General features: G+C 36.1%; 1 protein-coding gene across 1 annotated transcript in view; it reads left to right on the top strand.

Moving 5' to 3' along the window:
- Cep97 (centrosomal protein 97kDa) overlaps nucleotides 1-10,992 on the top strand; it is a 68,102-nt gene that overhangs the window by 32,777 nt on the left and 24,333 nt on the right. The window lies entirely within an intron of this gene.

Raw genomic sequence — 10,992 nt, 5'->3', positions numbered from 1 at the left:
TATTTCGTTTATTATCTCGGAGAAAAGATGTAATAATTGATAATACTTTCTATTCCACATATAGAATCAAAAACAGAGTGAACTTAAGGTTTTAATAAAATGCGGGGTATAATTTTACATCATATATATAATTCTTTTAATTGGCAGCGATTGTGGCAAAATGTGTGGTCAATGTAATCGAATTGGCTCTATTGTTCCATAAACGTTTCTCATTTTGTATTACAAAACCGCTCCGCTGCACGTTTCGTTCATTTGTCATATTATTCATTTCACCGTGTTGTTTTTCACCTGTATTATTGCCTTTATTTTAACGCGTGAAAACAACTTGTCATATACGCGCGCGCGCGCGCGCGAGTGTGTGTGTGTGTGTGTGTGTGTGTGTGTGTGTGTGTGTGTGTGTGTGTGTGTGTGTGTGTGTGTGTGTGTGTGTGTGTGTGTGTGTGTTACTACATATATATTATTACTGGTTTATTTTTCTATCTGTAAAAATTATATTCGCAATTTCGATACGGTTTAGGTATAATTTATCAAGTATATTACTCGCACGAATTCTGTAATCGTATATTACGTTGCGCGGCGTTCATTATCAATGTGATTTCGCAGACAATGGACGTTTTAACTTTCATCAACACTGCAAGTCCAAAAGTGTTATTTTAGCTGAAGCGTTTTTTACATTCTTACATTTCTTTTCGTTTTAAGGTAAATGTACCAATGCCTGGACAGTCAGTGGACACGTACCTATGTCTGGACGCCTTTATCATATTAACCTTTGAATAAGTATAGCGAATTAACGTTCGGATATTATAATTAAAGTTTCAAAATACAAGAAAAATATTTTTATCTTTGATTTTAATTCGCGTTGTACTTATTTAAGAACTAAAATGATAAAGTGTCCAGACATAGGTGTCCACTGACTGTCCAGGCATTGGTACATTCACCTTAAATCATGTCGTTTAACACGGTTGAACGTATTAACTTGTAATTTAATACGAATAAACGTGTTAAACGACGTAATTTAACGCAAGAATGTAAAAAGAACTTTAGTACCTATCAAATGTGTCATTTTTAGACATTTATACGTGTAAAAATAACACACTTGGATTTGCAGTGTGCGCTCATTCGCTCATCAACAACTATTGTGAATGTTGCGAAATGGTACATGACTCTTCTTCGTCAGTTTAGTTTTGTTATCACTTTTCCGTTAAATTGGTCAAAGCTCGAGGTTTGTCAAAGCTGCGGAGCAACTTTGTCATCAGGGAAGAAGTTACTTTTTTTTTTTCAAGAAATTTATCGATTTTATCTTTTTCTTCAATAGTTCTACAGCTCAAGATTGATGGCTTTTTGAAGTTCATCAAATTCGAAGCCTGCCTTTTGGTTTCATAACAATAAGTTTGCCCTAGCGCTCCAACCTGAAGGATATTACACTCTCGGTGGGTTGCCATTAACCCTTCCGAGAGGTGGCGATCAAATAAAAACCGACGATTTTTGCGGTCGGATTTGAACTCGGATCTTCGGCTCGTTGGAGCAGCGCACATCTTTCTGCGCTATGATCGCCACCAATATATCGAGTTTACCAGATAACATTTCAGTTAAACTAATTGCCGTTTATTGACGACTTAGGTCGTCGACGTTTGTTTTTCTTATGTTAGTAGAAGATCGACCTTCAACTAACGTTTCATTTATCGTAACAATTAACAATCATGCATGCGTGCTAAATGACATGATAATACGATTAAACGATGTTAAATGACGTGATTTAACATATGAAGGAACATCTAAAAAGAACTTTAGTACCTATCAAATGTGTCATTTTTAGACATTTATACGTGTAAAAATAACACACTTGGATTTGCAGCGAACGACGAGCGACATTGCGCGCGCGCGCATCACAGATCATTAATGAACATACCGTTTGGCGAATTTATGTCGGTGCACAAATGTGATTAGTCTAGACTGGTATACGATACATCAAGACCTGTTTTCAAATTTGATTATACCTTACAATTAGACGTACTTGTAACCGGAGCACTCCCTTACGTGGTACATCAGACGCACGCGTTAATTATGGAAACGTGTAAAATACGTTTATATTCCGCGCGAGTTACATATACGATACGATCTCATATCATATATAAAATGACTAACTCTTGTAGTAATTAAAAATATATTACAAACGTTAAATAGGATTTAAAAAAACAGGCTCTAAAACTCGAAGAAAAAAGGATTCGTATGCATTATATAATTTTATTCGAAGTTTCAAGCAATTGCTAGAGAAGTGTACCACTGTTTCTTTTTTTTTTTTTTTAAATATTTTTTTTATGTGCCGAGTAAAATAAGGTACTGTAATTTTAATGTCACGCGCTTCACAACGGAATACTCAGATAAACAAATGTTTTCCCCAATGATATCGGGAGATATTACATGCAGGACTCGTACATAGTTTATGCATTTCAAGATTAAGTTTACAAAACTAGGCGTACAGCTACGTGAGTCCCGATCCGTGAAACGAATCCCTGGTTTACACATCGCGAATTCGCGGAACGTCGCCGACCGTGAGAATAAGAGAAGTAAATTATGCGGAAATGTTAATTTTCGATATTTATGGCGCTGTGAACGCGCGCGTGCTGCGAATTTATGAAACTGTCTAAACTTACTCGGACGACGGTCTACTCTGCGTTTTCCGCCTATAATATATGCATATAGCATGTCATTGATTGTGTAATAAGGATATTTTGACTCGAGGAACAGAGCGCTTTCGAGATCAAAGTGCCAGTCGCTTCTTTGTGGAGAGGCACCAGATCAGATTTGTTTTTTAATCGCCCCATTTATTTTCATCGTGACCTATTTCTAAGAAATTCTATTCGCGCGGAATGAATTATGTTCGCTTACAGGTCTATTTAGCCAGATAAAAGCAATGAAACCGAAATGGTTTCGGTGAATTAAATTCTCCGTATACAACCGCAGAAAATGTTCCATTCTCCTCAATTACTGCTCTTTTATTACCGCTATAAGTGAGACGCTCAGCTCAACAACGGCCCGTATTAATGGAGACTTAATGCGTGGAAAAGATAAAAATAATTTTTTAGTTTTATCTGATTTCTCTTTATTTTATCTTTTTATTTATTGAAAAAGAAAAAATAAAAAAAAAGATCTCTGAGACGCTGTTCATATAGATCTGATATAAAGTTTTGCTGTACAAATTCAAAACTGCGCTATTTTCTTGCTTTTGTGTATCGCGTCATTGTCGCGGCGAACAGTTTTAATATTAAGTATTTTCGTCTGTTTGTGTGTGTGTGTGACACATGCGAAATTTAAACTTGTCACATCGAAATGTGATCTCGTTGTGATTTCAGTGAGTTTCAACTTCTGGCATAAAATATTATCGTCCGCGTGTTGATCAAAGTAGCTAACGCGGTAAGCCATCGTGATTTTGCACGTCGGACAATACGTTTCGTCGCTCGTGCAGCTTTTATCCTTTGAAAAGACCCGAGCCAGTCTCTCGTCGGTTTAAATGGCATTCTAAAACCTCCGGAGGAGCCTTATACGACACGCATGACCGTTCTTTCCATTCATCTTTACACCGCTCAGTGCATTCGAGCGGATTTCTTCTTCAACCGTGTGTCCGCAAACATTACATACACTCCAAGAATTTCCGCAAGACCATATCGGTAAACCGTGAATATTATCTCTTCATTCGCCGCGTATTTCTGCAATTTATAATTCTATTAGACAAAATGAAACTTGCACTTAATAATAATTTTTTAGAATTTATAAATGGCGAGTAGAAAATAGGAAAAATTAATATTGCATCAATTAAGAGAGTTAATCGATATCTTTACATCTTGTTTTTTGATCGTAACTTAATTTTTTATTATTAAAATAGGATAAATGTATGCAAAGGACGTGAAATATGTTTTTTTTTTTAATAACATGATTATTCCAAAAATAAGTCTCGAGATGATCGGAAAGATTGGAAATAAACTGGCTCAATGGTGGCTCAGCTTTAATCGTTTACATAATATCTGAAGTTTGCTCTAAATCCCGTCGCACGTGTCTGGAATATAATATTTAAATACCTTGCCTTGCGTCAAGAAGCCATTTTTCTATTGATTAATAATAAAAATCGCTTTAGCATGAGGGACATCCTAATTTTTTTGACGTCAGTCCGAAAAATGTTAAACTCCATTTAGGACAGCTTTTAGTCTGAAAGCACGCGAAGATCAATGTTGACGCGACAGTTACGCGTAAAATATCGAAGTAGAGAGGCAACTTGCGATGCTATCTCGTTACTTTTCGATATTATCGAGCTATTTATCAACTACGAAATGAATCACGTTCTTCCGCCGATGTCTCGCGACGCCTTCCAAGAGATAGGACATTCCTCTGCCGCGTGCCTGCAATGCCATCGCTTCCTTCGGTAAATACACTTGATGGTAATGGCAAACGCCATACGTACTTCTTGTAGGAGACAATTTCGTTGCGTACGAGTCCAGCAATAGAAATATCGTGCCGAATAAGTAAAGATAAAACGCGAACTGCAAAAGATCAATAACATTTTATTGCTATATCGCATTTTATTGCTATATCATACTTTGACCGGTGAAACAGATAAATCAGATCGTCGATTTTCAGAGGAAGATAGGAAGGCAAAAAGAGATAACAGACACGCATCGCGCGAATACGATATCATAAAAGTATAAAACGGAAATATTGAACTATCCATATAAGAACTATCAAACCACGTGAAAAATAACGTTTTGATACAGATATCGCTTCCGAAACGACCTCCCGAATGACGCTTTCGAAATGATAACTTTTAATTATCTACGTATATATTTTATCAGATGTATCACTTTTTTTAACATTTAATATCAATTTCATATTTTACGGCCGATTTAACGGAAGACTGGATTCGGTACAAAATATTACTGTACAAAGGAAGGTTATCGATATATGTGTTATCCTATATATTTCTTTCGTAACATTAAATTAAATCATAAAAGAATATCCAGACTTATCTAACTACGTATATAATTGTTGAAACTTTATCTGAAGTTAATATATTGTAAAAAAAAGACACGATTTATATTTAATATATTAATAATTGTCTATACATATATATATATATATGTAGGTCCAGAGGTATGTTCCGGGACTGTTTACGTTTTTTGAAATGTACAGTCCTGGAATATAACGCATATATATGTAATCAGATTCAAAAAACTGTCCCAAAAAATGCCGTAGGACATCAATTTTTTCCAGGACAGTCCTGGAAACTGCCAAATGTCCCGGAATATACCGATATCAAAAATAAAAGTCCCGGAACATACTTCCAGACCTACATATATATATATATATATATACATGTATCGGACAATTTGATAAAGTAATTTTTTTAATAAATGTTGTGCAACTTAATGTACATAATGGATATCGTTCTTCCACGAAAAGTAAAACGTCATACAAAAATATTTAAACTCTTGAAGAAACGATTTACAAAGATTCGTCTCAGAAAGTCTGTTTAATGCGCGATTACGTCTTTTATTTATACGCAAATCATGCATCTGCAGTGCGTCATTTTCCTTATATATATTCGTAAACTTTAACGATCGATAAAATGCAATGCGTGTTTTAATCTGCGAGTAGACGGAGCGCCGTATGTATATTGCAAAATGTGACATGCAAAATGTATTTGCACGAAACATTTATACGGCCACTAATGGCTAATGAGCATTCGGTATTGATCTTTAGGCAAGTGCAACATGGAACCTCAATTTCGAGAGCTTACAAGTCTGGTAATCTTATTAGTAATTAGCGCAGAGACGTATCGTCGATCTACTTTATTTAGATTGGCGTACCATTAATTACCAGCAATAACTTGTCGCGATTGGATCCATAATCTCCTTAACGGTTGTAACACGTGGCGTAATACACGTTCACGCATGCATGAACGCACGGATCACGGCGGATGAATGCGGGCAAAAACGGGAATCGTTAAGCACACTGGAACATAATGCGAGCGATTATAGGTGCTTCTTTGCCAAGCGTTTCTCTCTCGTCATTCTTTTACTTCCATAATTAATGCTTACCGTGATAACGATAACGAATGTGTCGGACTAACGTTTCTTCATTTTTGTCCTTATTCATGCCGTACATAGAGAAGAGATTCGCACACGAAATAAGATAGCGAGACTAAAGAACATTTCGCGCCTGTAAGCAGAAAGCCTGGATCGATCAAACAGGTCATTTTTCAATAGATCGTTTCGCTGCGAATCATCGAGGCTTTACCCATCGTAAAGATCTTGGTCCCGTTAATTGAGCGATCACTGTCGGCAGCACGCATTTTATGATCGTTGCAAAGGGTTGCGCTATAACGACGACGGTCAATTCTTTCAGGCATACGAGAAACTTTACGAGAATAAAATTTATCATTTCACGCCGCGCCACGGCCCGGCCGGTCGGATTTACTCGCGCAGCATTTCCGCACGAGCGAAAAACAATAGTTCAGAATACATCTGTCACGAATGTTGCTAACGTAGGTTACATTTTGTACGAGAGAAATTTATCGTGCTGTCTAAACACTATAACAATCTGAAATCTGTCACGTAAACGACAAAACAAAAAACGAACTTCTGTTGGAATTATATCTGGTTTTTTTAAAATCACGTTACATTTTCTACGCATTTAAAATGAATGAAATTGCTAAGAAAAAGAGAGGATGAAAAGAATACGTGTGTATTTTATAACCGATAGACTTAGAGACTTATTGTCTTCCAATTTTATTTAAATTTGGACAATTTTGTTTTAATATGTGCAATTTTATGTTTATTATTTGAATTCGAATCGAGCTATTTTCACGATTACATGTATGCATTTCTAAATAATTGTATTTTGTTCAGCTAATCTCATTGGATTAGCAATTATGCATAATTGCATTTGTGATTATGTGCATTAATTTATGATAAATCAGCTTGGAGAAAACATATTATTTTATTATACAATAATTAGTTAATTCACGAAGATGTCAGAATTTATCGCTTTGTGTAATAGTAACGGTTTCCAAGATATTAATGCTGAACGGATAGTCCAAATTATTCTATTTTTCAAACTTCCGGATATTTGAAGAGAAAAATAATGAAGGAATAATCCAAATATTTGCAATTCGATAATTCGGATCTCGATATAATTCGGATAGTCCGGATATTGAACGAAACAGAAATCAATCTAACATATACAGTAATTATCGTTAATATCCCGAAAAGTAAATATATAAGTGGTTTTTTTAAATTAATTATTTCCTACTTCTGCATTTAGAACAATTTTATAGTTTTCCTGAATATTCGGATTTTATTCGAATATTCAAATAATGGATTACACGAATATGTTATGACGTCATCATTCAGATATTCGGGTAGTCCCAACACTACAAGACACTCTTAGTCACATGCAGCATTTTTCGGATTTGTTAAATTTATAAAACGACACTTTCCCCCTTCTGGATAATTAACTAGACCGGAAAAATATGAAAAGGTAAGGAAAGCGTGACGCAAAGTAATGCGGCCATTTCTAAGAATACCCTCTTATTTTACTTGCGGCAATCCGCGACCCGTATCTTCTTCTGCATTCGTGAAATTTGCACAAGTGAGATTTTGCGTATTACCTCGGGGTATTATACACAAGTATTCGCAGAATTGCAAGCGGCACACATTATACTGTTGCCATAATTGCGCAGTTTACTACTTACGATTTAAGAGTAAGGGCCAAAGCATACATGTGACAATCGTAGTCGCGGACGTAAGTAACGCACAAGCTTTGGCGTATATCCTGATCTGTCAAGTCGGGAACTACGACCGTCTTATATCGCTACGTCATGTTATGTGCTTTGGTCCTAAAGCTGATGGCAGAGAACGAAATATAGGCTCTTACGTCTATCGTATAGTCATAGACGTAAAGCGAGGCAGAGAAAACCGTATACGTAACTATACGTTCGTATCGTCACGTATCGACACGATAGCTTTTCATGACTTTACGTTTAGTCCGGGTCTACAATAGGTGTTTCAAGCCCTAAGCCTTAAGAAATTGACCAATCACAGTCGATTATTCTCCGTAAATTCGAATGTGATTGATCAATTTCTTAAGGCTTAAGTTAATTTTCAGCTAGCGATTCGGAATAAATCTTCATCGATCGTTTACGAAACGGTATAGCATGTTCCCCGGTTCTAATATATGATTACGGCGCGTTTGAAACTTCGCTAATTCGACGTTTTTTTTATGAGAATCCATTCGTATAAGGGGCTTGTTTGTATTTGAATGTCAGATTTAATGGGTGTTGCAAATGTCACCGCGAAGGAAATGTCACGATAATGTCGTCTCCTCGGCATAGTACAAGTCTTACGATTGGTATCAAAAATATATTGTTTTATAACGGCGATAGTGATCGATAACGATTGTACATATAATTTCACATTTTTGTTATCGTAGTTTTATGCATTGTTTAACAGCTCAAAAGAACTAAATCTTGTAGCCTTGCGTTCAAGAATGTTGTTTGTAATAAGCAACGTAGATTTTTCGCGAATTTTTTCTTTTGGCATAGAATTTTTGGAAACGAGTTCAAAGCTAATTTCTATATAAGAATTTTCTTAATTTATATTTAAATAAAAATATTATGAAATATTTAATAGTACATACGATAATGTGAGATCACAATGCGTCCGTATTTGTCGAAGAGGTTTTTTTGAGCTCTGACATACTTTCTTCTAAACTTTTGTAATTTAATTTGAGTGTTTGTCGGTACTTTTATGCTTTATAACTTAATTAATTATTGTAATCGGGAACGAAAACAACCGTAAAAATTATTTTTGCTCGTATGTTGCTCTTATGTAAGAAAGTTGTTGATACACAAGTATTTACCTTCAGTCTCTCTTCATGAAATTTGAGACAATTTTTACGCCTTTTTCCAGTAGTTATGGAAACACTGGCAAAAATGGCATTATAAGGATTTTATTTTTGCAAAACTTAAAGTTTTATTGCTAGGAATGTTTAAAATTAAAAATTTTTAGATGTAGAGATTCTACATCCCATTAAATTCTCGATAAAGGAAAATCGATTTACAATTAGTATTAGCTGAAATATGTACGAGACGCCACGTGTACACTTTATTTATAATTAACACGTTAGCAATTTGTTACCGGAAAGCGGAACCAAAAAAACACGGAAGCTCCCTACGGTCTATGCAGTCGTGATTAATGGTCGTGTAAAATATAGCCAACGGTTGTAATAAATCCATTTAGTGCAGTTTTCGCCGAATGCATAGGAAACCGATTGATCCAAGCCTCTTCGATTCAAGACGGAAATTAATCTATCCATAGAAGCTTAGTGCGGCAACAGAAATAAACAATATATTTCATTACAATAGAGTAAATTATTATCTTATATATACGTACAATGTGACGTTAACATATTGTTCTCACGATCGGATTTTTTCTTTATCAAGGAAAGAATCTAGATTTTCCGGATAATTTTTATTCTGATTAGGAGACTCTTGGTTTTAATCCTAAGGGAAGGACCTCTGATATATTTCGACCGATTTTACAGATCTGTTCTTTGTGATGAATTTTTTATACCGTTTATCTTTCCTCCTTTTCACTCCACGTTAGAGAGAAAAAGAGGAAAGATAAACAGTGTAAGAAGTTTAGCTAAAACAAAAAACAGACCTTATATATAGCCGAATTAGAACTATAGAACTTATTATCATTTGTTTAATATAGGTATACGTATACAATGAATTTACTTGAAATTCAATGAAAATCCGTCGTGAGTTTACCCTACTGATGACCAGTCATTGCGATAGTAATCCTGCTCAGTACGAGAGGAACCGCAGGTTCGGACATTTGGTTCACGCACTCGGTCGAGCGGCCGGTGGTGCGAAGCTACCATCCGTGGGATTATGCCTGAACGCCTCTAAGGCCGTATCCTCTCTAGTCAAAGGTGGCAATGATATCTCTAGGAGTCTCGTGAGTCGAAAGGCTCAAAACAATGTGACACACTACTAGGCGGCCGGTCCCCCTTAAACGGGAGACCCGGTCGTCGCACGAGCCCGGTTTGCCGTACGGCGCCTCTGCCCGTCGTCGGGATCTCACCGCTTACGACGGCACGGCGTCTAACGGTCGAACATGAGTTTCGCGAGTTCGATGTCGAGACTCGGAATCGTCTGTAGACGACTTAGGTACCTGGCGGGGTGTTGTACTCGGTAGAGCAGTTACCACGCTGCGATCTGTTGAGACTCAGCCCTCGGCTATTATATTATATAATTTCTTGTGACGGGGATATCAAGTGATCCTAGAAATCTAATTTAGCAGAAGGTCTCCTAGCATTAAGAATTTCTGATTATCTTTGAGACGCGAGACGCCTTTTGAGCGTGATGGGGAAAATGAATGTACATAGATTATACCGTTTCTCATATCTTAAGTTGCTTTATACGTAGCAAAAAGTCATCATTCGCGACTTGTCTACGCGACTTTAAACCTACGGATGTGTAAATAATTGCACGGCGCTGAATATTTTCCAAGTTCTTATTGACGTCGAGAGGCGAAAAAGCAAAGGAGGGTGGTACGTTATGCATATAATAATACGCATCTCATTTAAATTGAAATAAATGCATGAGCATACGCCACTTGAATACAATGCAAAGAAATTATTGCTTGAATACGTCTATCTGTTATGCAAAACTTGGGAAATTAAATAAAGCGAGGTATTGTAAATTAGAGAAAATATTTACAAAATTAATATAAAGGAATATTATTTTCTTCGTGTAGAAGGATATTAATTGCTACAAGTAACGTTTTATTTATGCAAAAAAAGAAATACGCGTTACATGTCGAGAATTGATCGGGAACAAGCTGATAATATTACTGCTGAAATGAGTTGGATTGACAATGGAGCTTTTTACTAAAAACTCACTTGAATCCGCTTGAATCATTATTACTGCAAAAT

Source organism: Temnothorax americanus, unplaced genomic scaffold, assembly GCF_048541705.1.
Source record: "Temnothorax americanus isolate GAGA-0224 unplaced genomic scaffold, ASM4854170v1 Scaffold25, whole genome shotgun sequence".
NCBI lineage: Eukaryota > Metazoa > Arthropoda > Insecta > Hymenoptera > Formicidae > Temnothorax > Temnothorax americanus.
This window is presented reverse-complemented; position numbering and strand designations above follow the sequence as displayed.